The 25,708-nt window shown below is 40.0% G+C and overlaps 1 pseudogene; it reads left to right on the top strand.

The window, feature by feature from the left end:
• The first annotated feature begins 5,591 nt into the window (after positions 1-5,591).
• On the top strand, positions 5,592-25,496 carry LOC103664121 (annotated as a pseudogene).
• The last annotated feature ends 212 nt before the right edge of the window (positions 25,497-25,708 follow it).

Genomic DNA, 25,708 nt, shown 5'->3' with positions numbered 1-25,708 from the left:
CTTTTCAAAAGTGAATCTATGCCATTAACGTACACGTATCAGCTCTGCTTCTCCCTAAGGACAACCACACAAAATAGAGGCAGTGATTTTTCCCATAAGCCTTAGGTTGTTTTTAAAATATATATATACATAAGTGGCATGTCTGTGTTAATGCTACTGATTCTGAGTGAAATCCTAACTGGGAATATCTGTGAATCTATTCTCTGAGAAATAAGTATTTTCACATTTTGTGTGCTTTCTGTTTGTCTGAATTATAGACCTAAAAACCGAGGCAACTAGCAAGGGTTTGTTTTTGTTTTTTAAAAAATAATATTCAAATTATCATTAAGTGCACTATTAGCTATTAATGGTGTTCCATGTGTTGTATTTTCTAACATTTGCATTTATTAAATAAGAAGCCTAATAAATTCTACAAACAATCCACGTCATGAATTTGGATAAGAAAATTCTAACATTCTTTTGGTCCTAAGTTGTTTTATTTTCCAACTCTTTGTACTGTTCTTCACAAATAGCTGTAATTTACCTGGAAGGACATTCACCAAAATATTAAGGAAGTTGTTTTCTTTGTGCAGAATGACATTTTTTAAAATAAAGAACAGACAGGAAGGGGAGGTCAAGAGGCTGCAATGTCACTGAATGGCCCAGTGGCTCTGTCAAGTGCATACTTGACTATTTGCATCTGAGAGTCTGGGGAGGAGGTAGGGCTGAAGATACACCTTGGATGTCAGCATCATAGAGGGTATGAGCCGAAGGTATATGCACAGTCATTGAGAGTGAGAGAACACAGTGAGGAAAGAAAAGCCCAAAGACTGAGGACTTAAAAAGTGAAAAACTTTGATGTCAGTTAAAGAGGAGATGCCAACACCAGAGAAGCAGAAGAAAACAAAGAAACCATAATATCCGGAAAGGCAAAGAAGAGTTGAGGGTGCTTTGCGAGGAAAGAAATGTTGGTCCTTGGATTCAGCAAGAGGAGGAGTAGAAATTGTCACTAAGTTTGGGATATGTATAGACCGCATTAGTAAATAGCATCAGGGGGTTGGTAACCATCAACTTATACTGCTACTATTTTGCCTGACTGCAATTCTCTCCAACAAGGTTAGGTACAGACATCCTTGGGTTCATTCAGTGTCAGTGTTTGCCAGATGAATGAGATAAAAGAGGGGCAGAAAAGAGGAATGAAGGTATTTGAAAGAGAATGATTATAACAGAAGATGATGGAAAGGAACAAAGTCAAAACATGGGGTGGGGGGAACTGACTGATATTCAATATTACCTAAGGGTAAAACTCTTTCAACATAAATCTTTCCTCATTTTTTCACAGTTCTTCCTTAGGATGGAATCTAAAACTAGAATTATTAGGTCAAATAGTATGATTTTTTTAAAGATTTTATTTATTTATTTATTTATTTATTTATTTTCGAGAGAAAGAGAGTGTGTGTGTGAGACACGTGGACTCCACACTAAGCACGGAGCCCAAAAGGAAGTTCAGTCCCACAACACTGAGATCATGACCTGAGCCGAAACCAAGAGTCAGAGGCTTTAACCAACTGAGCCACCCAGGTGCCCCCAAATAATATGAATTTTTAAAGTTATTGATGCATTTTGCCAAACTGCCTTCCAAAAAGTCTATGCCATCTTAAATTAATCAGCAAAGTCTAACACTGCATGTCTCAAGAAGCTTCAGCTGCTTTCAGAATAATATGCAAGAATTGTTGATTGATATTAAAACTGCTGTCATCTCTAAAACTCAGCAAATAGCTCCCACCCTTCCTTTGATCTCCTATCCACAATTACTCACTCATTCTTTTCTTCGGTTTTCATTCAGTATAAATTCACCTTTTTCACAATGAGTAATTATGTTTCCATGTAAAATCGTTAAAGTAACTGTAAATAATCCACTCAAAAGAAAATTTGAACAAAAATCTTTTAAAAAATTGTAATCAACAAAAAATATTTAGTTTCATTCTAGCAGCAAAAGTGATCCCTCTCCCCTTCCTCTCCTGCCCTCCTCCCTTCCCCCTTCTCCTCCCTCTCCCTTCTTCTCTCCCATTTCTGATCCCTAAGAATTTAATAGGGAAATAACAAAAGGTTATTCTCTCTTTTCTTTCTCCTTTGTAGTTGATTTAAGCCAGCAGTTTCCTAAAAGATTTAAAAACTTTTGCAGAAGTTCTTATGTTCACAGCTTATTCCTAAGGAAAAAAAGAACCACAATAGAAATGAAGCAACCGTGTAAATCAGCCCAGCGTGGATTTCTGAAATGCTTTTATAAAGCTCATTAAGATCATGACTTCTCTATGCTTATATGTTGCTCCTCTAAATGACTGGCAGTTCTAGAGCTTGAGAACCTTAAGAGAAAGATCCTTATTTCCTGCAGATTCGGTAATCATCTATAAAATTTGGGATGACAAGACGACTTAGACACCATATGGATCTAAATCTCTTAAAGGTTTAGAGACCGAAGTCCAGAGCAGCTAAACCACCTACCCCAGGACACACGGCCAGAGAGTAATAGATCTCAAAGACATAGCCACCATCTCCTGAATCAGTCCTGCCCTTCCCATCTTCATATTAGACAGACGCATGCAAAGGGATAGACAAATAAATATGCTTCTACGCAGAAGTGGACACGAAACTCCAATAACCTCACTTCAGATGTTAAGAGTGTAAAATAAACCTCTATATTTTACTACCAGATTACGAAAATTTCATTTTTAAAGACTGAATGTAACTACTAGTTTCTAAATATGTGTGTCCAGAGAGCGTGTATTTAAACCCACACACCACAGCACATGCATGTGTGTGCATATATTCATCAATACCCAGTGAAGCCATTTCTATCTACAAGGATGCTTCTAAGTGGCAAGACAGCAACATAGTTCTGAATGGATTGCTTTACCTATAAGGACTGCTGTGCTTGCTCGTCACTTGTGGAATGTAAGTAACCTGGAGGGTCTCCAGAGGTGTGATTAGAACCTAACGCAAAGCTTCGAAAAGTACAAATCAGAGATCTGCATTCTTCCTGCTGGTCACAACCAAAATCCTCCTTTTTCATGGAGATTCTTCAATTTCCCATGAAAAAATTTCTAGGGATTTCTTTGATCGCTGCTATAGACTCCAACAGCCAAGATATTGTCAAGGTACTGGCTCCTGCTTTGAATTCTAAGGGGGAAAAAATGATGGGTGTATGGCCTCCGAAACAATGATAAAGCAGAGTGATAATACTCATCTAAAAATATGTTGTTCATACTGAGGGTGAACAATACTCTAAGGCATAGAGAACAACTTTAGTAGATTATTTTCACTCTGCCATATTTTATTCTTTCCCTTTCTTCAGATATTCTAAAGTTGCTAGCACTATAACTCTCACAAATGGTCCTCTCTCCCATAACTTCTGTTGAGATGTTGAAGAGAGATACGTGAGCGAAGCTATGTCTTCAGTACATTCAAACTTAAAGGTTTAACTGGGTCACTTAAAAAAATGTAGACTATAGAGGCGAATAAACAAACTGCTTAGAAACAGAACTAATTATTTCATTAAGCTATTCAAAGACACAGTGATTTGGAGGGATTTTGCTGACTCTGAGGAAGTTATAAAACTAAAGTTACCAAAATGAGAGACAATCTACTAAAACAATCAGCAGTTTTAAAAGCTAGGCAATGTTGACAATAATCAATAACCACAGCAAAAAGAAAAGAAAAGAAAGAAAACTTCTATAGGATTAATAGAAACATTTTTAAATTACTATAAAGAAAGCACTTTTATTTACAGAAGTTCTGTCCGATCAGAAACAGTATTATGTCAACTGACTGTATATTATCTAATAAGAAGATAATCTGTCTAAATCCTCTAAGGTAAATTTCAGTAGTAGATCAAGGATTGGAAAGTTCAAACCAAACATACATACATACGTACATACATACATACACAGACACACACACACACAATTCCGAAGTACACACCGCGTGTGAAGAGTATTTTATCAAGGGATTATTTTTAACTCCTCTGCACGCAATTATTTTCACCATTATTTCACTAACATTCATGGGACTTACTCAACTAATCTGAGTAGTTAAATGATGTTGTTCCCCCTCTCCACTCCCTCCCCGATACTGAGAATAGAAAAGGCCGTTAACAGCCCCCTCTGCAGAGAAGCTGCCTGGATGATACCATGGCAACAGGCTATCAGACGCAAAGGGCACCAGTCCAGAGAAAATGGAGAGAATCAGTGCAGCCCACCACTAGCCAGGGGGAAAAGAACGCAGTGTCAGCTAGGCAATATTATCATCTTCGTGGCACCCTTTCCTGGACCAGAACTAAACGCACATTTCTTTCATTAATATTTAATTTCACAGCTGCAAAGGGAAAGGTCTACAATTAATTTTTTTTATAAACCTGGTATATTCTATTTTTAAAAAAATACTCTCTGAGGTTCTCATGTGGGAGCTCTATCTCCTCAGCTTCCTGCTCCGGTTTTTCATTAGCTGAGCTGAGCTTGTCCCAAAAATGACCATGAAAATTTTCCTTTCCCTGTAATGAGCCCCCGTGGGAACCCGGCAAGTGAGCTCTTAGGAGATCTCAAAAGCCTCTTAGCCACATCCCGGGAGGAAAGGCAGGGCCCGCTGATCGACTTCCTCACTAATCTGGTCCTACCTGGGAAGAACTGACCGCAGCCCCAGCTGAGGCTCGTGCCAGGAAGAGTGTAGAACGTTCCCGAGAAGAGCCTATTAGGACGGAAAGACAGATGTCCCGTGTCCCTTACTCTGAAAAGGGGACCGAAGGAAAACAATGCATTCCGCCATTTTCTCAGAGGCCATCTTTTGGAAAACTTCCTTCAAGGCCGTGAATCCCTGGATCATGTTTCGAAAACACCTGACACTATCAGGTGCCGCAGAGGAACTAAAAATGCCTCCCGAGACCTCAGAAGGGGTCAGGGTGCATTTCGTCTCTCAACCTGGAGTGACCGAGCACTGCCGGGGTGCGAAGTCCCGCCGAGGGCTGGTGGCACAGCAAGTCAGGAAGACGGTGCTCGCCGCCAAGCCCGCGTCAGGACCTTCTTTTCCGGAGACAGCCCTCTTTTTACAGGACTCGTCGAAGCTGGGGCCCCCACGGTCACCGCTCAGGCGAGTCCTGCCCGCAGATTCACCAAGTCACCCGCACGCGGACGAAGCCTGACCTGCCGCAGGGTTCTCCGTCCGTCTTCAGCAAAACAAGAGCGACCCACACAGCCGGCCCAGGGTCTTCGTCACCGTAGGAGCCTGCGACGGAACCAGAAGCACCCCGCCCCCCACACTCGCGGGTCCCGCAGCCCAGAGCCAGTCCTGGCGAGCGGCGCCCCACCGCGCGCAGCGCTTCCCCACCCCCCACCCCCCGGGGCGCCACGTGCTCTGCCCGCCCGCCTTCCCCTCAGCCTCTGACGCAAGCCGGGTCTGTGAGGCACCCCCGGCCCGGCGCTGCTTACAGACCCCAACGGAACGGGCTTCTGAGAGAGCCCGGCTTTGTAACAAACTTGAAGCTTTTATCTCACAGGTGATTCAAATGTTTTACAGTAAGTAAATTCTGGAGAATCTGCACAGCAGTCTAATCACCCGTCATGCCCCAGGCTGTCCTGCCCTTGCGATCGCTTGTGATCACGTCGATGCCCAGAGAAGGCCACGCATCAGATGAAGGTCTCTCTTGCAGTTCCATGAGGGAATCAATGGTAGGAGACTTGGGGGGTCACGTGACAGGTTAGTCAGCGCCTCTAAGGTCAAAAGATCCCACAGCATGTTGTCCAGAATGTGTTCCTCAGATCCTATATTTTTCATGCCGCCTTTGCAAAAGTTCATTAAGTCAGTTTAATAAATAAATATGCAATGGAGTCATTTTTCGTTTTTCTTTCTTTGTTTCTTTTCTTTCTTTTTTAGTTTTACTGTTTCTTAGCGCATTATTACATGGGCTCATCCAAATAACAGATGTATGATTAAAACATTTATAATTAAAGAGCGCATGGGTGGCTCAGTTGGTTGAACGACTGCTTTCTGCTCAGGTCATGATCCCACGGTCCTGGGATCGAGTCTCACATAGGGATCCCTGCTCAACAGGGAGCCTGCTTTTCTCTCTCCCTCTGGCCCTTCCTCCTGCTCCTCCGTACTCGCGCGCTCTCTCATGTTCTCTCTCTTTCTCTCAAATAAATAAAATCTTTTTTTAAAAATTAAAAAAAAAAACATTCACTATTAAAGAAAGAAAATAATGACAGGAATCATCATGGTGACTGGAGTGGGATGATCCATCATGCTCTAAATCAAAAGAACCAAGTCGACACACATATGTATCTCTCCCAAGTTAAACCAGCTCTCTGCAAATTAATGTTAACTGATCAGTGCCATCTGTCACTTTAATGTTGCTCACTGGTTTTCAGAGAGGCAACTTAGCATAATTGCGAAGTGCCCATTCTCTGAAGCCAAACTTCCTGGGTTCAAAGTAGAACTCCAACACTTAATAGCTGAAGGCACTGTGTGCCTCAGTTTCTCATCAGTACATCAGATGAGATCCGAACAATACCTGCCTCTGTGATAATTAGTAAGCTAAGTAGATATAAAGCACTTAGACTGGACCTTGCACATAGGAAAAGCTTTGCAAGTATGGTTATTATCCTTTTCACCTAGTATTATTTATTTAATTTAGAGATTTGATTTGGTCTTATAGGCATGTAACATTTATAAACATAAGAAGTATATGGCAAGTTTTATTTTTATATATATTGATTGCACTTAAATCAAAATATTGGTTAGTCAACATGGGTGAAGGAGAATTTTTTTAAAGAGTTGCATGCACCACTCAAGTTTTAAAAATGTGTTCCTAGTCATAGCTTATCCTACACACCATGTTACATCATGAGGACAGCATGTTCCAGTTTCTGGAAAAATGATGTGACTTCCCCATCAAAGACAACACTGATGGAAGAGAGCTAGGGATGAAGTTGATAACTTCAGCCAGGTCCAACCCTGGACACTTCCCAAATTAAACCGATGTGGACCAACCTGCAATCCCGCTGTGATTTTGAAGTCAGAATCACTGAAAGGATCCACATAAGCTTCCAATAGGAAAGTTCCTAATGGAGATAAGCAGTCAGACTTCTGCTTCCCAGCTCTCTGGGGGGAAAAATGTCATAGCCAGTAGCCTAAGTTTATATCTTCATTATTCAAAAAAAAAAAAAAAAAAAGCAGATCTGCTGATCCCTGAATCTTTTAGTTCTTTTTCTGATTGGCCTAGCTTAGTTCCAACCAGAAGACCAGAACCCTGTGGTAACAACATGGTTCCTCCTATTATAAAATCTCTTGATTGAGAGGATGGGGGCCAGTTCCTGGGAGAGGAGAGGGGTGGAGGAGAGGGCTCACCCACCCCCTCATACTTATCAAAATCACACCGAAGCAATATTACTCACATACCAAAGCAACATGATGATAAAATAGGAAGACCAAAAACTAATAAGAAAAGTAAAACATCCAAACTAAAAATAAAACCATTTAGAACATGGCTGACAGCTTAAAGTGATAGTAAAACCAGATACAAGACAGAGAAAGAAGTAAGAGAGGTGCTTCCCTCTGTCTATGTCATGGAAGACTCACTTCCTCCCCTGGGAAACCAACAAGCCACTTGAGGTTTTGCTAGAGTAATTTTAGTAGGTGACTAAGGTAAACAGAACAAAGAAAAAAAAAATCAAAAAACAAAATATTAAAACAATTGAATACACAGAAGATAGCCAGTATTTCAAGCAAAGATGGGCTTTCATGAGATATGATGCTGAATTTGTCTGGATAATGATAAAAGATGTTTTAGTTTGAGATGGAATTAAATAGATACCACTGCTAGGCCTGGAGAAACTTCAGTCCCTTCTAAAACTATTTTTTCTGTAATTAACAAACGTGTATGAGTGCGTACCAGGACTGGATTCCCCAGCTGGCAGAGTAAGCCCATGCTTAGGGCAAAGGAAGGATACACAGAGAAAATACATTGCTCAGGCTATGGTAGGGAAGGATTTAATACTTCATAGGAATGTAATCATCACTGGAAAAATCTAAACTTGGGTCGACTTTTCACCCATATTTTTCAGTTTCATATTGTTTTATTTTGAATTATATATGGCAGATGGGGATGGGAAGCACTATAAACTTTCAGATGCTTAGAGACTTTAAAGGCCTTTATCCCGTTCTATAAGCCACTATATGCGGGCTCAGTGCTAGGTCCTACAGGTACAAAGATATCTTGCTGGATGAGCGAATTCTTTCCTACATGACCTCACAAAAAGATCTCTCCTGGGATTGAAGCTGTCCATCACTAACTTTTCAGTTGCCTGTTACAATGGAAGTCCACAAGGTAATGGACATTATCTGTCTTGATTACTGTCATATCCCCTGCAACTAAAACAGTACTCGAAACATAGCGGATGCCCAGCAAATATTTACCGAGTTAATGAATCAATGCCTGCTTCGTTTGACCCAAGATCAAGGTTCCCAAAAGTCATGACCCTTCTCTCTTTCCTTTTGATTTCCTTGACAGATAAGTACAAGCTAGATATTAAAGCACATTTCAGTGTTAATGAAACTTGGCCTTTTGTTACCTAATTTCTGGTTAAGTTTTCTCTCATCATTCTGGCCTTCTAAAATCCAAAGAAATGCCCTCGTCAGTTTCTTCATCTGTAATGTGAAAATAATGCCTTCTACCTTCCCCCGCTTAGAGGATTGCTGGGAGGATTGAAATGAGTGACATTCAAAAGTGCTTAGGGCAAAGTTTGACACAAGCAAAAGCCAAATGAAGAGCTATACCTTTCCTTAGGACATTCCAGGCTCATAACCCCAAATGGCATTTCTGGGGACTCAGGGGGCTCCTGTTTCCTGTCTGTTAGTTTTCTCTCTTTGATGGGCTGGCTGTGTGTACAGAACACTGTATCAGTGTATTTGCTGACAAAGGAGAAGTAAGGCACTCAAAAAGAATTTATAGTGATGTAGGGACGTACCCTCAGCTACTTTCCTCCCCCTCCTAGCTACATGTATTTATGAAAATGTTGAAACATATTAAAAAGCTGAAGAATTATAAAATAGTCATCAAATACCCGCCACCTAGATTCTCCAACTGTTCACATTTTTCTTTGTTTGCTTTATCATGGATCTATCCATCTATCCTTTTGTCAATCCATAAGATTTTTTTATGTATTTCAAAGTGGGTTATAAACAACAGTACACCTAACCTTAAATATTTTCACATATATACCATCTACTAGAATTCAATGTTTGTTTATAGTATTTTTGTATCATTCATATAGAGTGAAATCCACAAATTTTAAGCTTACCATTTGATCAGTTTTAGCATAAACACCCATGTAAAACTCTTGCTACTTTTTAAAAACTGCTTTCAGCCACACATGCACAGTTGCCACCAGGCACCATGCCCAGTCACGTGCCCCTAGCTATGGTCCCATGCCAGGCCCAAAAGCACCTGGCTTTAGGCCCCCAGCCACCGCCACCCTGGCTCATAGCCCCACCTGCCACAGGGCTTGGGGGAATCCAGGATAGGACTAATGGCCCAGCACAAATTTTGCTAACACTGCTGCCCTGCTCCCAAGTTCTGTGGCAGGCATGACCCCTTAGAACTGACACACCTGGGTCCCACTAACTACACAGAGAGCAAGCACAGCCCACAACAGGCAAAGAGTCAGTGCAGATGACTGCACTGAAAGGAAAAGTAACTCAGACACAAGAGCAGGGCATAAGCAAGCACAGAGGATACTCTCCTGAGGTGCCAGCATCTGGCAAATGGGGGACACTGCCTTCCAAGGCACTCCAGGACCTCTTCTTCATAAAGTCATTACTTTCAAGAGCAGAAGACATAGCTGACTTTCCTAACACAGAGAAACAGACCCAGAGAGGCAGACAAAATGAGGAGACAGAGAAATGTATCCCAAATGAAAGAACAGGACAAGGCTACAGCCAGAGATCTAAGTGAAACAGTTATAAGTAACATCTGATAGAGAATTCAAAGCAATCATCATAAGGACATGCACTGGATTTGAGAAAAGTGGAAGACATGAGTGAAACCCTTAACATAGACATAAGGGATAACATAGCAGAGATGAAGGGCTCAATAAATGATATGGGCAACACACTTGACAGAATAAACATCAGATTGGAAGAAGCAGAGGAATAAATTAATGACCTAGAAGACAGAGTAATATAAAGTAATCTAGATGAACTAACGAGAGAAAAAAGAACTATGTAAAATGAGAATAGATTTAGGGAACTCAGTGACTCCATCAGAAATAATAACATTCCTATTATAAGAGTCTCAGAAAAAGAATAGAGAGAAAAGTGGGCAGAAAATTTATTTGAAGAAACGATAGTTGAAGACTTCCCTAATCTGGGGAAAGAAGATGTCCAGATCCAAGAGGCATAGAACTCCCATCAAAATCAACAAAAGCAGACTCACACCAAGAAATACTGTAATTAAACTTGCAAAATATAGTGTAAAAATTTTTTAAAAGAAACAAGACAAAAGCAGTAACTTAAAAGGGAACACCCATAAGGATGCAAGAGGATTTTTTTCAACAGAAACTTTGCAAGCCAGAAGAAAGTGGCATGATATATTCAAAGTGTTGAATGGGAAAACTGTGCAGTCAAGAATAACATATCCAGCAAGGTTATCATTCAGAATAGAAGGAAAGATAAAGCGTTTCCCAGAAAAATAAAATCTAAATGAGTTCGTGACCACTAAACCAGCCTTGTAAGAGATATTAAAAGGGACTCTGAGTGGAAGGGAGAGATCAAAAGTGACAGCATAAAGGTAGGAAACACAAAAGTAGTAAAAATGAATATTTCTATTAAAAAAATCTGTCAAAGAACTCACACGAAAAGAATATAAAATACAATAACATATACCTAAAACGTGGGGAGGAGTGGGGAAATGAATGGGCTCAAACTTAAATGACCATCAACTATTTTTTAAACAACCATCAACTTAATACAGATTGCTATATGCCAAAGAGGTTATATACAAACCTAATAGCAACCACATATCAAAAACCACTAGTAAGTATGCAAAGAATAAAGACAAAGCCAAATGCATCACTAAAAAAAATCAGCAAACTATGAAAGAGAGAAAGAAAAGAAAGGATCAGAGAAAATCTTCAGAAATAACCACAAAACAAGTAATAAAATGGCAATAAATACATATCTACCAATAATTACTTTGAATGTAAATGGGCTAAATCCAGCCAAAAGCCGGAGGGTCACAGAATGGATTAAAACAAACAAAAAACAAGACCCATCTATATGCTGCCTACAAGAGACTCATTTTGGACCTAAAGACACCTGCAGATTGCAAACGAGGGGATAGAAAAACATCTGTCACACAAATGGGTGTCAAAAGAAAACTAGAGTCACAATACTTACATTGGACAACATAGACTTTAAAACAAAGACTATAAGAGACAAAGAACACTATAAAATAATAAAGGGGATAATCCAACAAGAAGATAAAACAATTGTAAATATTTATGCACCCAACATAGGAGCACCCAAATACATTAAACAGTTAATAACAAACATAAAGGAACTGATTGATAACACAACAATAGTAAGGTACTTTACCACTTCTATCAAGGGACAGATAAAAACAGAAAATCAATAAGGAAACAGTGGCTTTGAAGGAAATACTGGACCATATGGATTTAACAGATATATTCAGAACACTGCATCCTAAAACAGCAGAATACACATTCTTTTCAAGTGCACACAGAACATTCTCCAGAATAGATCACATATTAACCCATAAAACCAGCCTCAACAAATTCAAGATCAAAGTCATACCATGCATCTTTTCTGACTATAATGCTGTGAAACCTGAAGTCAATTGCAAGAAAAAAATCTGAAAGGACCACAAATAGATGGAGGTTAAATAACATGCTACTAAACAATGAATGAGTCAACCAGGAAATAAAAGTAGAAATAAAAAAGTCCATGGTAACAAACGAAAACAAAAACACAGGTCCAAAACTTTGGGGCTGCAGCAAGAGGAGTTCTAAGAGGGAAGTTTATAGCAATACAGGCCTGCCTCAAGAAGCAAGAAAAATTTCAAATAAACAACCTAACCTTACATCTAAAGGAGCTAGAAAAAAGAATGAACAAAACCTAAAACCAGCAGACATAAAGAAAGAATTAAGATTAGAGCAGAAATAAATGACATAGAAACTAAAAAGCAATAGAACAAATCAATAAAACCAAGAGCTAGTTCTTTGAAAAAAAAATCAATAAAATTAATAAACCTATAGCCAGACTTATCAAGAAAATAAGAGAAAGGACTCAAATAAGTAAAAACACAAATAAGAAAAGATTTTTTAAAAAATTCCTAAAAATCGAAAGTCCAGGACCAGATGGCTTCACAGGCAAATTCTACCAAACATTTAAAGAGGAGTTAATACGTATTCTTCTCAAACTATTCCAAAAAATAGGAAAGGAAGGAAAACTTGCAAATTCATTCTATGAGGCCAGCATCTTCTTGATACCAAAACTGCATAAAGACACCATTAAAAAAGAGAACTACAGCCAATATCCCTGATGAACATAGATGCAAAAATCCTCAATAAAACACTAGCAAACTGAATTCAACAATACATTAAAAAAAATCATTCACCCTGATCAAATGGAATTTATTCCTGGGTTGCAAGGGTCATTCAATATTCACAAATCAATCAGCATGATACATAATATCTAAGAGAGAGAATAAGAAGCATATGATCCTTCCCAAAGATGCAGAAAAAGCATTTGACAAAGTACAATACCGATTTATGATAAAAACCCTCAACAAAGTAGGTTTACAGGGAATACACCTCAACATAATAAAGGCCATATATGAAAAACCCACAGCTAACATCATCCTCAATGGGGAAAAATTGAAAGCTATTCCCCTAAGGTCAAGAACAAGACAAGGATGTCCACTCTCGCCACTTTTACTCAACACAGTACTGGAAGTGCTAGCCACAGCAATCAGACAACAAAAAGAAAGAAAAGGCATCCAAATCGGTAAGGAAAAGTGAAACTTTCACTATTTGCAGATGACATGATACTATATATAGAAAACCCAAAGATTCCACCAAAAAACTGATAGAACTGATAATCAAATTCAGTAAAGTCACAGGATACAAAATCAATATACAGAAACATGTTGCTTTTCTATACACCAGTAATGAAGCAGCAGAAAGAGCAATTAAGAAAAGAATCCCATTTACAATTGCACCAAAAATAATAAGATACCTAGGAATAAACCTAACCAAAGAGGAGAAAAACCTGTATTCTGAAAACTATTAAACACTGATAAAAGAAATTGAAGATGACACAAAGAAATAGAAAGACATTTCATGCTTATGGACTGGAAGAACAGATATTGTTAAAATGTCTATACTACCCAAAGCAATCTACACATTCAATCCTTAATCGAAATCTCAGAACAAGCAATTTTAAAATTGCTAAATATCTAAAAGATCTTGAATAGCCAAAGCAATCTTGAAAAAGCAAAGCAAAGCTAGAGGCATCACAATTCCAGACTTCAAGTTATATTACAAAACTGTAGTAATCAAGATAGTATGGTATTGGCACAAAAATAGACACATAGATCAATAGAACAGCATAAAAAACCCAGAAATAAACCACAACTACATGGTCAATTAGTCTTTGACAAAGCAGGGAAGAATATCTAATGAGTAAAGGATAGTCCCTTCAACAAATGGTGTTAGGAAAACTGGACAGCAACATGCAAAAGAATGAAACTGGACCACTTTCTTACACCATAAACAAAAATAAATTCAAAATGGATCAAAGACCCAAACGTGAGACCTGAAACCATAAAAATCCTAGAAGAGAACCTAGGCAATAACCTCTTCAACATGAGCAGTAGTGATGTTTTTCTAGATATTTCTCTTGACACAGGGGAAACAAAAGCAAAAATAAACTTTTGGGACTCGATAAAAATAAAAACTTCTGCACAGTGAAGGAAACAATCAACAAAACTAAAAGACAACCTATGGAATGGGAGAAGATGTTTGCACATGACATATCTAATAAAGGGGTTAGTATCCAAATTTATGAAGAACTTACATAACTCAACACCAAAAAAAAAAAAAACCCACAAAAAACAAAAAAACACAAATAATCTAATTAAAAATGGGCAGAAGACATGAACAGGCATTTCTCCAAAGAAGACATCCAGATGGCCAAGATACATGCAAAAATGTTCATCATCACTTGCCATCACGGAAATGCAAATCAAAACTATAATGAGATATCACCTCTCACCTGTCAGAATGGCTAAAATCAACAAGACAAGAAACAACAGGTGTTGGCGAGGATGTTGAGAAAAAGAAACACTCATGCATTGTTGACGGGAATGCAAACTGATGCAGCCACTTTGGAAAATAGTATGGAGTTTCCTCAAAAAGTTAAAAATAGTGCTATTTTATGATCCAGCAATTGCACTACTGGGTATTTGCCCAAAGAATACAAAAACATTAATTCAAAGGGATACATGCACCCCAATGTTTATAGCAGCATTATTTACAATAACCAAATTATGGAAGCAGCACCAGTATCCATCAACTGATGAATGAATAAAGAAGTGATATATAGATACAATGGAATATTATTAAGCCATTGAAAAGAATGAAATCTTGCCATTTGCAGCAACATGGATGGAGTTAGAGGGTATAATGCTAAGTGAATTAAGTCCATAGGGGAAAGATAAATACCATATGATTTCACTCATATACGGAATTTAAGAAAGAAAACAAATGAACAAAGGGTAAAAAAGAGCGAGAAGCAAACTGAGAAACAGACTCTTAACTATAGAGAACAAACTGATGGTTACCAGATGGGAGTGGGGTGGGGGATGTGTGAATAGGAGATGGGGATTAAGGAGGGCACTTGTGATGAATACTGGGTAGGTGATGTATGGAAGTGTTGAACCACTATATTGTACACCTGAAACTAATATTAACACTGTATGTTAACGAACTGGAATTAAAATTAAAAAGTGGACAATCTGACCAAAAAAACTTGTTTCCACACACATTGTGCAATAAATGAACAAGTTACTGTTCATATAATTTGCATCTCAGCTTCTTTGGAGGCCAAGAATTCCTTTTCAAAAAAGGAATTAGGTTGCTCTATGTCATATTACAGGTTGGCCAATGTGATTACATTCTTGCAGTTTCAAAGAATCGGATACTTACAGGTCTATGTCAAATCCTGAAACTCTATAAACTCATAGCCATCATCAACTCACAAACATGCTTCTCCAGTCTGAGAAAAATTATTTGGAGAATATTATAAAGCTAATGAAAGTATGCATAGCAAAAAAAAGAAAAAGATCATACAGTTCAAGATATTTTTATCTAAATGATCAAAAAAAATTCCCCTACAATTTGTGCAGTCTCAAGCTGCTGGATGCCCAATAGCTACCCACCTTTCTCTCATTTATTCACTGACAAATTCAGTGAAGATTCCTATTCCCAGTGGTCTATTATAGGTGCAACTATGGAAACTTTAAAAATGGGTTATAACCAAAGGTCCATGTCCCTTAGGAGATGGATGATGCACAAGGGGGTCTGTAATACTCTTAAAACTACATACAGAATCTCTAAAGGACCAAATGCACATTTACCTGGAGAACTTCTTAATGAGTAAATTATTATAAAAATTAAAAACCTACACCCTAAAAGCAAATTTGGTTATTTTGCTGATGTGGGCTCAATAGCAGAAAACATAAAAAAGAAAAGAAAACCATCGAATCCAAAAGATCCACCCAATCTTTCGATAAACAGTAAAACATACTGACTTGAGTTTTACTTCTTTCCTTTACTTCACTTATGATTGGCTATAGGTATGTTACCATAAAGTATTATTACTATTATCAACAATAATTACATAGCATAAGCACAGATCTTGCAGGCAAGCAGGACAGCTATTAGCATTTCTTTTTTATAGGTGAGGATATTGAGGTTCAAAGCAGTTAAATTACCAACCTACATAGCTAGTGAAAGTAGAAATTAGACTGCTGGTCTTTTAAATACATATCCAAAACATTCTCCGTACCATCACAGCATTACACTCAGACAATTGTAAAAACTAAGAAAAAAAATTAAGGAACATGGGTGGGAGTAGACTCTTCAGAGTTGATCTGGAACCTTGAAGCCTTTGGTTCCATTGAGATTCCCCATTAACTAGCATTCATTCAGTGTTGTCCTTTTCAACTTATCAGCACCAGAACTCCATTTTCCATCTCTCCAGTTTCACTCTTTTCCCATTTCCTATGAGGTAACTTAAACCTGGCTAATACCTCAGGAGGGTTTGCAGAATAATGAATTTTCTGGGATTATCTCCAAAAATGTGTAATACCTAGGAAAAATGTTTAGGATACCCAACAGAACAATGCCAGAGACAGATCAAGAAGAATGAATGAAGAACTACCACAGGGCTGCATTGTGTGTGGCTTACACAGTTGCTGTTGGTTCATAACCTGGTCCGCATACTCGGCAGGCAAGGAGAGACCAAAGAAGGAGATGGAGTGCTCCACATTGGTAAGGGGCAGGTTTAATAACCAAGGGAACTTACATATGAGGCTTGCCGAGATGGTCCTAAGATGAGATTGCTGCATCTGCTCACTAGAATCTCAAAAGTTTATGTAGAATCCTTAACTGGGTTCAGTCATATATTCATTCCAGACAATCTCAACAAATTGTGCTCTCAAGACTGCATCCTTGAAAATGGCTCTCACTGTGGGAACGGTAGGCAGAACATAAGTTCCAAGGACAGTGGAGGGGTTGAGGAAGGAGCCTCTGATTACTAACATCCAGCTTGAGGACCAACAGGCGGTCATGTCCTCTCGATGGTCTCCTCCAGCAACAGGTCACTAGAGTCAGGCTGCCTGGATTTCAATCCTAGCTTCCCCACTTACTGGTTCTATGATCCCGGGCAAGTTACTTAACCTCTCCTGCCCTAAGTTTCCTCATTGTAAATGGGAAAGGTAATTGTACCTAACTCATATGGTTTTAACAAGCATAGAAGGAGTTAATATTTGTAAATTACTTAGAACAATGTCTAATATATAGCAGAGACTGTGTGTGTGTGTGTGTGTGTGTGTGTGTATGAAATTGAAATAATTGTATAAGTGATTAGTTGCCCTTTCATTTTTAGCTACATGAACTCTTGAAGCGTTGGTAGTGTGGAAGAAGAGTCATTCCTCCAGCTGAAAGCCCTATAACCTGACAGATAAAGAGAAAGATAGGGCAAAGGGAGGGTGAAAAGAGGAGAGAATAAAGAAAGGTTCTTTTTAAAAATAATGTATATACCAATCCCCAGCGATATGATGGTCATACTTGAGGTGAAACCTTACCTGGTTATAGCACATAGAAAAATCTGGTTGGGGCTCCTGGGTGGCTCAGTCGGTTGAGCGTCCAACTCCTGATTTTGGCTCGGGTCATGATCTCAGGGTCCTGGGACTGAGCCTCACATCGGGCTCCTCGCTCATCAGAAGTCTGCTGGAGATTCTCTTTCTCCCTCTCCCTCTGCCCTTCCCCCCATGCTCGCTCTCTCACTTGCTCTCTTTCTCTCTCTAAAATAAATAAATGAATCCTTAAGAAAAAGAGAAGGAGGAGGAAGAAGAAGAAGAAGAAGAAGAAGAAGAAGAAGAAGAAGAAGAAGAAGAAGAAGAAAGAAAAATCTGGTTAATCTGGCCAAAAACCAGTACCCAGAGAATGTCAACACCAAGTTAGGTAGGAAGTCGGGGAGGTGTGATAGGAGAACCATGACTCTCAATGCTGAGACTCTCAAAGGGTGACATTAGAGTAAGTAAAATAGAGCTTCTCCAGACACACTCTTCCACAGAGAAATCAGGTAGTAATATTCTACTTGGCTATTTTTGCCTTGCCTCCGGTAGACTGGTAGGAGCCCCTGTAATCTTTTTATGAAGGTTGTTAACTACAAGCTCACAGTCGAATGGGTTTGGATCTGGAATTCACACTACAGTTGTCCCTTGAACAGCATGGGGGTTAGGGGTGCTGACCTCCCATGCAGTTGAAAATGTGTGTATGACTTTTGACTCCCCCAAAACTTAACTACTAATAGCCTACTGTTAACCAGAAGCCTTACAGATAACGAAAATAGTCAATTAACACACATTTTATATACGTATTATATACTATATTCTTGCAATAAAGTAAGCTAGAGAAAAGAAAATGCTATCAAGAAATTCATAAGGAAGAGAAAAAAACATTACTGTATTGTATTTATGGGGGTGGGAAATCCACATATAAGTGAACCTACATAGCCCAAACCCATACTTGTGTGATACCTCCAAACCCCCAATATAAAAATTTTGCTTAAAGGGGTCAAGTTTGGGGTACCTGGGTGGCACAGCAGTTAAGCGTCTGCCTTCGGCTCAGGGCGTGATCCTGGCGTTATGGGATCGAGCCCCACATCAGGCTCCTCCGCTATGAGCCTGCTTCTTCCTCTCCCACTCCCCCTGCTTGTGTTCCCTCTCTCGCTGACTGTCTCTATCTCTGTCGAATAAATAAATAAAATCTTTAAAAAAAAAAAAGGGGGTCAAGTTTTTGGTCCAAGTACTCTAAACTCAGAATCTCAAAGATTTCCCACGGATAAAGCTGTAAAGAATCAGACCTTACAGGAAAAAAATAGTAAATAAGAGGCAATTATCCACCTTAGGTGAGAAACAACAAAATGATAAACCACAGCATACCCACAACCAGTCAAACATTGGAATTAGCCAATAACACTTAAAATAAGCATGTTTAACATTTCAAAGAAATAAACGATTATGGAAATATGATGAAGAAATAAGAGGCTATCAAAGTTGACCAGACAATTCTGGAAAAGGACCACAAAGAAATGAAACTCAATATGATATTTAAAGATGACATTATTGATGAAAGAATCAATGAGGAGGAATTAGACCTGATGAAATTACCCAGAAGACATCAGAGCAAAAAAAAGTGATAAAAAAAGAAAAAAATGGGGAGGGGCCCCTGGGTGGGTTGGTCAGTGAAGCATCTGCCTTCAGCTCAGGTCATGATCCCGGGGTCCTGGAATTGAGTCCTACACCGGGCTCCCTGCTCAGCACAGAATCTGCTTCTCCCTCTCCCTCTGCCCCTCCCTGTTTGTGCACTCTCTCTATATTATATAAATTTTTTAAAGTGGAGAAAAAGTGAGAAGGCACAATATACAATCCAGAAAAAGGTAACTGAGAGATTGGGGAGGGGCAGTATTCAAGAAATAATGGTTGACAACTTTCTCATACTGATGAAAGATTCTAATCCTCGGATCAGGAAACCCAAGCAGAAAAAATAAGAAGAAATAACACTTAGATACATCATCATGAAACTGCAAAACACAGGAAGAGGGAAAAGATCTTTAACAGTGTCAGAGAAAAAAAGACAACTTATCAAAACAAAATCGACAGTTTGACTAGTAGTTAATCCCTCACAAAATAATGAAACCAGGAGCCTGTGATATATTATCTTCAAAGAGCTGGAAAAAAAAAATCCAAAAACATGTATCTTGTGATCAGAGCTCATGCTTAGAACAGCTGTAACACACATTAAAAAAAAATTTAAGATTTATTTATTTATTTTAGAGAGAGGGAGAGAGAGCGTGAGCAGAGGGGGGGGCAGAGGGAGAGAATCTCAAGCAGACTCCCTGCTGAGCACCAAGCACGGAGATAAACATGGGGTTCAATCTCACAGACCGGAGATCACAACCCGAGCCCAAATCAAGAGTCAGATGCTTAACCAACTGAGAGCCACCCAGGCGCCCCAACAGATATTAAAATTTGTATAGACTTCCTCACTTGTTGGTAAAGAGCTGCTGCACGGAAGGCCACTCCCTGCCCAGGCAGGCCTCCAGTGACCTGCCACCACTGACCCTGGGACATGTCCTGATCAAGCAATCAAATGTCAGTGTGTGGCATACGGTGAGTTTCTAGGACCAATACACCACCATCGGCTCTCCCCACACTCCCACACCTCCCAGGGAGCCCATCCGCCCTTTTACCCACCAGCCAGCTCTCCGTGGCTCCCACTTGTCACTCCCTGTCCTCTTACCACCACCCCCTGAACAGACTAAGCTTATACCCCTTTGTGGAAAATCACTCCCTTATAATAGTGCTGGCCTATAAGCAACTGGCCAACTCACAGCTGGTTCCTCCCAGCTATGACTGTCTCTGTCCACCACTAACCAGCTCTCGTTCAGAGTCACACATCTGTGGCCACTGGGGGGAGTTGCAGCCCATGAGGATTTTATCTGAGACTGCTGGTGAGGGACAGAGAGGACAGCCAGGTAACGGGGCCTGCCAGCAGCCAGACAGCTCAGGCTCTGCTGCCACAGTCGGCACTCCCCATGGCAGGAGTCTTTAATAAATGTAGATCCAGCCTATAAATTAAATCAATAGTTCCAATCTTCCCACAAAGAACACACAAAACCCAGACTGCTGAGAAGTAAGCTCTCCTGAGCGTTCAAGGAACAGATAATTCTCAGCTTATTCTAGTTCCTTTAAAGAAAGGTCAACCATGAACACTCCCAACTCATTTCATGAGACTTATATAAACTTAATACCCAAACCAGATATGAACAGTATAAAAAAATTAAATTCCGGTTCTCTTAGGAGCATAAATGCAAAAATACTAAATGAAACATTGGCACACCAAATCAAGAAATATACAAAAATAATAATGCATCACAATCAAGTTAGATTTATTCAAGGATACAAAATTGGTCCCATGTTAGAAAAATCTGGTAATGTAATTCACTACAATAACAGATTCAAAGACAGAAACCATATGATCATCTCAATAGATTCAGAATCATCTCAAATAAAATTCAATAACCACCTACGATTCTAAAAATAAAAAAAAATCATGTAGCAAACTAGAAATAAAAGGGAAAAAAGGGAACCTACTTAATCTGATAAAGCTTATCCATAAAGAACTTGTGGCAAATATCTTGCTTATGAGTAAAACATTAAATGATTCCCAAAATCAGGAAGCAGCAAAGATTTCCACTATGACTATTTTCTGTTCATTATATTGGAGTACCTGTCAGTGCCAGAGAAGAAAAAGAAATTCATGTTGCAAAGATTGGAAAGGATTTGCAGATAACATGATTATCTATGTAGAAAATTAAAAGAATGTATACGTAAAATGCTCAAATTAGTAAGAGTTCAGGAAGTCTGCAGAAGTGTGCAAGCCAGCCATGAAGAAATGTCCCTGCTTCTGACAACAGCAGGTGAGGGTCACTGGCACGAACCCTCCTACTTAGGCTAACTGAAAATCTGCACAAAGTATACGCTTTGTAGCGTGGAAGGCATTAAAAAAGTAAAGGATTCTGGGCAAAGATATACAAAGACATGGCAAACCAAACAAGTCAGCAGGCATAGGAATTCAGAAAAGTTGAAAATAAAAGGATGAGAGAAAGCTAGTGTGGGGGCGCCTGGGTGGCTTAGTTGCTTAAGCGTCTGCCTTCGGCTCAGGTCATGATCCTGGGTCCTGGGATCTAGTCTGACTCCCTGCTCAGTGGGGAGCCTGCTTCTCCCTCTGCCCCTCCCCCTGCTCTTGCTCTCTCTCTCTCTCACAAAAATAAATAAATTTTTTAAAATCTTAAAAAAAAAAAAAAGAAAGCTAGTGTTGTGTATGAAGATTAGGCAAAGCGGACTTTAAGGCAAAAAAAAAAAAAAAGGCTTTAAGAGATAAAAAGGGCGCTTTGTAATGTTTATTTCCCCAGGAAGAGCGAAGGTTCAATACTAATGTGGCCTCACACTGATTTAAATCAAGTATCTAGGGGTGCCTGGGTGGCACAGCGGTTAAGCGTCTGCCTTCGGCTCAGGGCGTGATCCCGGCGTTCTGGGATCGAGCCCCACATCAGGCTCTTCTGCTATGAGCCTGCTTCTTCCTCTCCCACTCCGCCTGCCTGTGTTCCCTCTCTCGCTGGCTGTCTCTCTCTCTGTCAAATAAATAAATAAAATCTTTAAAAATAAATAAATAAATCAAGTATCTACACAAAAGTACACCTGCTGCCTGATTCCATCTAGGTAAGGCTCTGAACCAGACTACTGACAAATTCTCACAGGAGCAGCAAAACTACTAGGGAAGGAAGAAAGGACAGAAGGGAGAGAGGGAGGGAAGGCAGGAGGGAGATTGTTATAAAGACCAGAAAGATGATTCTGTCTCAGGTGACGAAGAGGGAATGTGCACCTGGAGGGGCACTCAGGTAATAAGAAAGAAGTTTAAAACACAGCATTTGTAGTAACTACTAAAACAAGATGTTTTACCAAGAATTTTGTATCTTTATAGAAAGATATCTATAAGACCCAAGTGGAAAAATATGGATAGGAAGACTCAATTTTACGAAGGTGTCAATTCTACTCAATTTAGCCTAGAGTCACAGTAATGTAAATCAAAACCCAAACATGTATTTTTGCGCAACTTGACAAGTCAATTTTGTAATTTTGTGATTTGCATAGCATAAAGAAAAGAAGAATAGTATACAAGTCAAGGTTTAGAGAAGCAGAACCAGGATAAATAGATTAAATAAATACATACATAGCATATATATTTTATATAAAGAGCGAGAGAGACAGAGACACAGAGAGACAGCAAGAGACAGAGAGATTTATTATAAGGAATTAGCTTACGTGACTGTTAGGATGGGCTAAGCAAAATCAGAATCCATAGAGGAGGCCGTCATAAGCACGATGGAACTGAACCGGAACTGGCCAACGCCGGCATCCACAGACGGAATTTCTTCTCTCTCTTGGGGAAATCCTAGTCCTACGTTTAAGGTCTTCCAACAGATCAATGAGGCCCACCCAGATAATCCAGGATAATCTTCTTAAAGTCTACTGATTAAGGGCTTTAATTACATGTGCAACATGACTTCACAGCAACAGCTAGACTGCTTCACGGGGACTATAGCCTAGCCAAGTGGACAGATCAAAAACACCCTCCCAAATTGACAAGACTTGTCTGCAGAAGAGGCAGACTTGACCTTCCAGATATCAAGGCTTATGATAGCACTGCATTCGTTAGCACTGGGGTGGTAGGCAGAACAGGGTGGTCCTGGGACGCACAGAGAGCTAATAAACAGACTCACGTGTGTAGCGAAGGCTGGAAAACGGTCTAGCTGGCACTGCAGATCAGTGAGAGAAAGATGGGTTATTCAGCAAATGGTGCTGAGAGAACACATTATCCACACAGAAAATGATGAAAATAGATCCCTATTCATACTCTACACACACACACACACACACACACGCACGCGCACATACAGAATGTATGGAAAATTGACCTTGGGTTACCTTTTCTCTTCTGTATCCCTTGAAACCAGAGGTAGAATTTCGGCTGTGTGTTGAAGCAGCAATGCTTATGATAACAAATTACCCCTGATTGAATATATTTGTTCTGGAAGACTGTAAATGAACCATAAATATCTTGTGGGAAGCTTCCCTGACGCCACATAAGTTCAAACTAGGCATTTTCCTTGCCAGCACCTGAAAGCTATGTCCTAGTTAGAAGAGTTATTGGTTCCTACGGAGCCTGGAGATTCTAAGCCAGCGTGATGTCCTTCCCTATATCTGCACTGTCGCCGTGGGGCTAAAGAATGGCCGCTGGAGTGTTCGGCGGATTCTCACCAAAGACGTGCTTGGCTGTGCTATGCTTTCTATCCCGTATTCCGGCACCAGCATACCTACGTAGGTATGAAATACCTACCCGATCAGGCGTAATGTACATACATACGCTCTACGTGGATTAAGAAATTGAAGTGTTAATGCCAAATTTTTGAACACTTAGGAAAGACTCTATTTATGACCTCAGAGGAAGGATTTCTTAATACAAACCACAAAGAAAGCATTGGTATGTTCGACTAGGTCAGAATTTTAAAACTTCTGTTCATGCTCTTCATCAGAGCCATCATAAAGCGAGTGAAGAGATGAGGCACAGACTGGGAAGCAGTACTTCCAGACGCTTAAGAGACTACAAATAAAGAACACCTATGACACAATAAAAAATAAATAACAATAACCCTGTAAAGCAGACAAAGGTTAGGAACAGGAATTTCACAAGAGGAAAAAAGAACACCTATAATTCCTGAAAAGATGTCCAATCGTATTAAGTTAGACATTGCATTAACCAGGCAGATGCAAATTAATATCATTAGTTCTCATTTCACACGCACCAGATTGATAAAGCTGTAAAGTCTGACGGTACCAATGATAATCCAGGATGTGCAACAGTGGGAACTCCCATACAATGCCGGGGTGATTCTAAACTGGAACAACTACTTTGGAAAATATTTTGGTGTCACCTATAAAACCGCACGTGCTGACGTTTACCATTTAGTACATTTCCAGGGATTGTAACCAAAGAGAAACTATTGCAGGTGCACTGCAGAAGCCATGTTCAAGAGTGATTGTGGTAGCAGTATTCCTAAGAGGAAAAAAAAATGGCAATGTCTTGATGTCAATCAAGGATAGAACTAACATATAAAATTGATGGATTCATCCCACAGAACATTACACAGCGCTGAAAAGGAAGGAGAGCGTCGGCATCCGTGGTGGGTAAGTGTCGGTGGCGAAGGGCTTGTCATGACAACTGGCTCCGCCCCGGCATCGGGGTCGTCGTGTCGTGACTCGGGTAGCCGTCTCCACAGCAGGTGCAGCGGCTTTCGCCCCGGGCGGGCTCTGCGGCCACGCAGCGAGTGCGTGCTGGCGCCCAGCCCTTTCCTTCCCGGACCCGGAGCCAGGCAGCCAGGCTGAGTCGACCACCGGAGCACTGGACCGCCTCACATCGGCCCATCAAGGGGGTCCTGAGAAACACAAGCTCTGCGGCTCCCTCTCTGGCCGCCTCAGCAGAGCACCCCGGCAGGGGTGTCGACAAAGTGCTGGGTAAAAAAAAATCCCAGAAGTGGGATGAAACGAACATCCTGGCGACATATCATTCAGCAAAGACTATGGGTTAATGGAAATAGACGAACCCAGCCCTCCTTACCATTGTACGGTGTGACGGTGAAGATGCGTGCTGTGATCTGGAAACCTCTGAAGCCCTGACCTCAGATACCTTCGCTCAGAAATTAGCTGCTGCTGAAGCCTCGCAGCCGGGTTCATGAACGGGAAAGCAGGAGGAGGAGCCCAGTGACTCTGACCTGAAGAACAAGCAAGCAAGCCACCATTTGAAATGAAAAGGAAGCTTGAGTACAATGAAGCACTGAGTATTAAATTAGCTGGACAAATAATTTCCAGGGACCTACATGAGGAGGAGGAGGAAGATGCAGGAATGTCAGAGACTACAGCTGAAGAAAGTGTCAACTCCAGGGTCTACTGCAAAGTGACCAAGTGCAGAACAGATCACAGAGTTCCCAGAAGATTCGACACTGTAACTGTTTGTCGAATACAAAGCCTGTTACTGTAAGACACTGCTTCTTCTTCTCAACAGTTCATGACCTCAGTACCAAAATGCATACCAATTATTATATGTTCCTGAGAATTAAATAACTTCAGAGACTAAAAAAGGGGGGGAGGAGAGCTACATGTGTTGATATGGATGAATCTCAAAAATATAATTGTATGAAAGAGCAAGATACAAAAGAATACAGACCATTCATAGTTCCATATATGTAAAGC

The sequence above is a fragment of the Ursus maritimus genome, unplaced genomic scaffold (assembly GCF_017311325.1).
Source record: "Ursus maritimus isolate PB19 unplaced genomic scaffold, ASM1731132v1 scaffold_29, whole genome shotgun sequence".
NCBI classification, from domain to species: Eukaryota; Metazoa; Chordata; class Mammalia; order Carnivora; family Ursidae; genus Ursus; species Ursus maritimus.
This window is presented reverse-complemented; position numbering and strand designations above follow the sequence as displayed.